This window comes from Petaurus breviceps, unplaced genomic scaffold, assembly GCF_028583685.1.
Source record: "Petaurus breviceps papuanus isolate PSGF00001 unplaced genomic scaffold, PetGlider_PUasm1.0 115, whole genome shotgun sequence".
NCBI lineage: Eukaryota > Metazoa > Chordata > Mammalia > Diprotodontia > Petauridae > Petaurus > Petaurus breviceps.
The window spans coordinates 253,353-259,513 of record NW_027185612.1 but is presented as its reverse complement, the minus strand read 5'-3'; the positions used below and the strand labels follow the sequence as shown (position 1 = coordinate 259,513).

Here is a 6,161-nt window from a genome sequence, read left to right as displayed (position 1 = left end):
GTAACCAAAGGTTAAATGACTTGTTCAGGGTCACACAGCATCTGAGATCACAACTGAACTGAGGTTTTGTGACACCAGACAACCCTGGAATCTGCCAGGCCCAGAAATCCTTTGAGCACCTGAATTTGATGCCTAAAGTTGCCTAGACAGCCTGACCTGGTCATGCCATCCAGGGAATAAGTCAGCACTTCCAGAACCTGTCTTCCTAGGAAATCCAGATTTAATAAACACTTATAAAAGGTAAGTACCACCTGCAAGGCTGGAACTGTCAATGAAATGGTGAAATTGTAGTTGCTTGTATTCCCTTTCCTCCCACCTCCTTTCTTTTGGACATTCCTGACTTCAGATGTCCTTCTGCCTAAATGACTCAGGACCCCAAGCTCCCCAAACTTTCCCTTTTTATTTCTAACTCTCACTGTCCCCCACAGTAAACTCCTACTCCCTCTGTGCCCACAAGGAGGACAGCATCTAATTCATGCCTTCCTGTAAACTAGTTTGTGATAACGGCTTCGGGGAGGTTACTCCTAATAGAACAGATGACAGTTTAAAGGATTATTCCTCTAAGCAAGGCTTCATTTTAAAGTAGATGTTGCAGAAACAATGCCTTAACCACTGGAATAGTTTTCTAATGGTGGAATTTCAGTCAGCACAGCAGTCAAGTTGGGGAGAGAGAGTTTTACAGTGAAACAGAAACTTGGATTGGAACAGAATCCAGGCTCAGGCACTACTAAAAGATACACATAAGCTTGGTAATCTCTTGAACTCTACCAACCTCACTTTCCTCATCTTTTTTTTTTTTTATATTTTTAAGCAATTGGGGTTAAGTAACTTGCTCAAGGTTACACGGCCAGGTGTTTCTGGGTGGGTGCTAAGTGTCTGAGCCCGGGATTCAATCTCCAGGTCTTCTCAACACTGGAGCCGGTGCTCTTACTTGCTGTGCTACCTGGCCGTGCTACCTGGCTGCCCCGTCCTCATCTTTTTAAAAAAGAGGTTTAATAAGGCTTGGACCTTCTGCCTCAAAGTGGAACTGAGAAAAATGCTATAAACCTGAACATCCTATTGAATGTAAATTATTATTGGAAAAATAATGTGAAGTAAAAATAGCCCATTGGCATCTCAAATCATGTCAGGGAGATGCTTATTTCTCTTCAGGCCAATGGCCAGCCTGGTCTCTATATGGAATTGTAGCTTAGAAGCCAGACTAATATTATTTACTTCAGGATATAAATCCCACCTTGAGTTTCCCTCAAATGTAGAGTACAAGGGGGAGAGCAAAGTGTAAAAAGATTGAAAAGGCAGAGGGAGGGGTCATAAAAAATTTGAATGCCAAGCAGAGGAATTTACTTTTGATCCCAGACATTGCTTGACCATGACGAGATGGCATAAGACAGTGCCTGCTGCCAGTCTCTTTACTTGAAGTGGCCCCGCCTCAGAGTCAGCCTCAGACCTACCTTGACACTCTGGAACAGGGGTGGGGAACCTGTGGCCTTCAGGCCACATGTGGCCTTCTAGGTCCTCAAGTTCGGCCTTTTGACTGAGTCCAAGTTTTACAGAACAAATCCTTTTATTAAGAGATTTGTTCTGTGAAGTTTCGACTCAGTCTAAAGGCTACACTTGAGGACCTGGAGGATCATATGTGGTCTTGAGGCCACAAGTTCCCCACCCCTGCCTTGGGGGATCAGCTGCACCATGGATCCATGGACAATGGCAAGGGGTCTGCCCAAAGAAGAAGGTATTAATGGCCTGTGTCCTGTAGGCTACTGGGCATAACTTAAACTTAAGGCATATGACTGAAGAACAAGGAGTCTGTTTTAAAACAAGGTGCCCCCTCTCAGCTGTTTCTCCTTTTAGTCCCTCAAGCTTCTCCTCTTCCTTCTAGACTAGGACTAGACAACTGAGCAGAGCCAAGAGGGAGCCCCTCATATCCTCCTACTTGACCTCCTGCCTCAGGCTAAGCCTCACCTTCAGGGGTAATAGGCACAATGCAATGGGTCATGCTAAGGACTCTGGGGAACATCAGACTACAACCATCTATGTGACCCCACCAGACTTAATGATACATTCTTCCTCTGAGTTTTTGAGAGTGGGAGGGCCTCTAGGGAACTTTAGTTCTGATCAGGCAAAACAGAATTGAAGATGTTCCCCCTCTACTGCCTTACTAGACTCTAAAGCGGCCAAAAGAAGCCTCAGAGGATGCCATCAGTCACTTATTGCCAACTGGTGACCATGTCAAGTCAGACCACTTTACAGCTGTTGGAGGCCCAGAGATATGCAGCCACTCACTGTATACAAATCAGAGAAAACCACAGGTACACACCTGAGGCCCTGAGGCCCCAGTAATGGGCTGGACCTCAATCTAGCATCTGCTTTGGTCCTGCCTAGAAGAGAACTCCTGCCCTTATGTCTGGAAGCATGCAACTAGGGTTGCTGATGTGTTCCCGGGATGTAACGGCTACATCACTTCCATGGACTCCTGCTGACCACTCTGCTAATCCTCTCAAAACCCACCAATTCCCAGCAGCCCTGTCCATTCTCATACCCAGAGTTCACATCACAGAAAAACAGCTGGGCTATTACAAGGGGCTGAGGGGCAATATGGAGATCAGAGGCAATGCTTAAGGTTTAGGGGTATGAAGGAATAGGGCAAGATTCAAGAGAAAGAAAGGTGATGAGTAAAAAAGGATTCACATCCTCAGAAGGTGTCCCTCGTGGGCTGCCGATCCAAAGGGTTGTGATCTTAGGGTATGGGACCATGAGGCTTCCAGGCTGATGAAAAGGCAAATAAACTTTGGATGAAGGTGGAGGGGGAACTGGGTGAAATACAACTGTGAAAGCCTGAAAAAAATGACGTAGAACAAGCACAAGACAAATGAAGAGCAAGGACAAAACTAAAGGTAGGAAGTAAGGAAACAGACTTGCAGGAAACTGGGAGTTGGCAATGATGATTAGAGAAAGAGGCATCCTGCTGAGAGTGGCCATAGAGTGGGGCACAGTTATAGTCTAAAGAACAATGTATGCATTTGGCAGCCAACTACATAATTGCAGAAGACAAATTTGTGTACAAAGGTGAAGGAAAAGAATTAATCACAACAAAAGAATAAGAAATGAAGGGCAAGAGAAAACACAAAATACTACTCAGGAAAGACAGTCCTAAATGTCCCAAGCAATATGAATGGGAAAGGAAAGAAAAAGACTTTACTGAGGCAATAGCTGCTGGCTACTTACATAGTTACCTCACTGTAGGATTGAAGGAAGTTACCAAGTGGTACCAATAGAGGTCAGGACAAATTGAAGGAATGGACAGGCCTCCCATATAAATGGTGGAAGGCCAAGGGGCTGCTCCAAGGATTGCTGGCTGTTGGACACCCCCAAGCAGGGGCCCGTGGGGCTGACCATTTTCCCCAGAGGCAGGGCTGACAGCTGGGCGCTGAGGTCCTCTCCCAGCCACTGGAAATGCCTCTGGAATCCAGCTGCACTGGATGCGGCAGGCAGCTTGGAAAGGGATTGACTGAGGGTATCCTGTGAGCCAGGGGGTATAGCTCAGGGGTAGAGCATTTGACTGCAGATCAAGAGGTCCCTGGTTCAAATCCAGGTGCCCCCTACCAGCTGCATCACCTTTTAGGCTTTCCAGCTGCTGCTCTTAATCCTGGCCCTGCAAGTTCGTACCAGGCCCCAGCCTCAGCCTCACCCTCAGCAAGACCTGTGGCTGAACACTGTACAGATGCTTGGCTCAGGCCAAGATCTAGGGTGGGGCCCCTCCCTGACCTAAGGCCGACACCCCATCTGTTTCGGGACACCTTTCCTCAAGCTGCACTTCATGCCACACTCTCCCTGTGGCTCTTTTAGTGGGGCACAGCTTCAGGGGACAGAGAATCTGGGCAGGCCCAGTGGACTTTCCCTGGCTGCCAGTTTTCCGCCTCTCAGAGCCTCTAGTGGGCGCTTCAGAAGCAGCAGGGAGATGCCAGCAGGTTGTCAGAGCCCATTGCTGACCAGGCAGACTTCGTTCAGCTCAGAACCTGCGGGCAAAGGCCATTGTGACCCTCAGAAGCCACCCTCTTCCAGCCTGGCCAGGTCAAGGAAAACCAGATGTGCCCACTTCCATGAGAGGGACCCTGTTCTCTGGAGCTCCGTGTCCTTTGGCCATGCCCGGAGGCGAAGGGCCCTTCTTCCATCTGAAACTGTGTCTCCTACCGGCTTTCATGGGACTTGTGATTTGGCTCCCCCTCTGCCTGGTGCCCTGACTGAAGGAGCAGCTGCAACCCACCTTGCCCTCCTGACATACCTCTGCCCTAGCACAGGCCTTTCTCGGGCTCCCCGACCTCAGGTCAGCCAAGGACAGCTGCAGGACTCATAGGGATCCCCTCCTAGCTAAGCTTGTTCCTCATGCTTTAGGACAGGCCTTGTGAGAAGCTGTTCTTACTCCCAAGGAATCAAGGCTGCCAGGCCAATAGTCTGCTGGCTGAGGCTGCAGGGCCCTGGGGCCTTCTGCCTGGTGGCTCAGGCCCAGGGAGCCTGCCTAAGCTTCCGGACATAGCTGCTTCTATTGTAGGCTTACCACCTGTGAAGAGCAGCTGGCAGGAGGCTTCAAAGGAGTTGGAAGACCAGGCACCAATGGGAGATGGGAGGCCAGCTTCAGAGGCCTAGAGAAGAGTGGGCCTTGACAGGACTGGTTCAAGATGGGGACAGCAGACTGTCCAGGTCACACTGGTTGTAGAGCGGGACCTGCTCCTGCACAGTCAGTGTCTGGCCAGTGGTGGTCCAGACATGCCAGATGGGCCACGTGCATAGGACCATCTGCCACGCTGTAGAAAGGCAGCCCCCCATTCTCGGGCCAAAGGGCTGAGCGGGAGGCAGGCCAAGAAAGCATGCTGCTGCTCAAAGGGAGAGGGGCTTGCAGGATGGCTGCCCAGGCCCAGACCCACACCTAGCCTCTGCTCAGGGACATGCTTCCTTTCCTGTTAGCCTCAATGAATGCAAACCACCCAGCAAGTCAGGAAAGTGGCTGCGGTGGCTGGGGTCTAGGCTGGGGTGCCTGGGGGGCCTGTCTGTTGGGTGTCAGGCAGCCTTGCCTTTCAAGCTAGGTCGGGGCAGTGGAGACCAGCCTGGACGAAGTATAGGCAAGGGATGGCCTGCTATGGGAATGGTGGAGCCCCAAGGGGCCACAAGAGGATTTGCAGCCTGTTGGACACCACCAGACTGGGGCCTGGGGGCCAGCCGGTTTCCACAGAGGCAGGCCTGACATGACCTGCGGTCCACTGCCACCCACTGGCAAAGTTTCTGGAATCCAGCTGCACTGGATGTGGTGGGCAGCTTGGAAAGGTGCTAATTGAGGGTGTCCCTGTGGGCCAGGGGGGATAGCTCAGGGGCAGAGCATTTGACTGCAGATCAAGAGGTCCCTGGTTCAAATCCAGGTGCCCCCTACCAGCTGCCTCACCTTTTAAGCCTTCCAGCTGCTCCTCTTCCTCCTGGTCCTGCAAGTTCCTGCCAGGACCCCAGCCTCAGCATGAGCCTCAACCTCAGCAGGACCTGTGGCTGTCACACTGCACAAATGCTTGGCCCGGGCCCAAGCCCAGGCCCGGGCTGGGGGCACTAACTCACCTCAGGCTGACACCCCATCTGTGACACACCACCTTGCCTCTCCCTGGCCTTCATGCCACGCTCTCCCTGTGGCTCTTTTGGAGGGACACGGCCTTGGGGGACAGAGAATCAGGGCAGGCCCAGTGGACTTTCACTGCCTGCCAGTTTCCTGCCTCTCAGAGACTCTAGTGGACCCTTCAGAAGCAGCAGGGAGATGCCAGCAGCTTGTCAGAGCCCAGTGCTGACCAGGCAGACTTCATTCAGCTCAGAGCCTGAGGGTTAAGGTCATCAGGACCCTCAGAAGTCTCCCTCTCCCAGCCCAGCTAGGAGGAAACCAGAGGTGCCCATTTCCCCCACGGGGACTCTGTTCTGGGGAGACCCGTCTCCTTTGGCCCTGCCCACAGACCAAGGGACCTTCTTCTGTCTGCAACTGTGTCTCCTGCCGGCTCTCCTGGGGCTTGTGATTTGGGCCCCCCCTGCCAGGTGCCTGCGTGCAGGAGCAGCTGGTACCCACTTTGCTCCACTGGCCTGAGTCTGCCCCAGCACAGCCCTTTCTCGGGCTCCCCCACCTCAGGTCAGTGAGG

The 6,161-nt window shown here is 51.9% G+C and overlaps 2 non-coding genes across 2 annotated transcripts; both read left to right on the top strand.

Moving 5' to 3' along the window:
- The first annotated feature begins 3,529 nt into the window (after positions 1-3,529).
- On the top strand, positions 3,530-3,601 carry TRNAC-GCA (transfer RNA cysteine (anticodon GCA)). Its single transcript has one exon. It is a non-coding gene; the product is annotated as a tRNA-Cys (tRNA).
- A 1,747-nt stretch (positions 3,602-5,348) lies between these two features.
- TRNAC-GCA (transfer RNA cysteine (anticodon GCA)) lies at positions 5,349-5,420 on the top strand. Its single transcript has one exon. It is a non-coding gene; the product is annotated as a tRNA-Cys (tRNA).
- Positions 5,421-6,161: the final 741 nt, after the last annotated feature.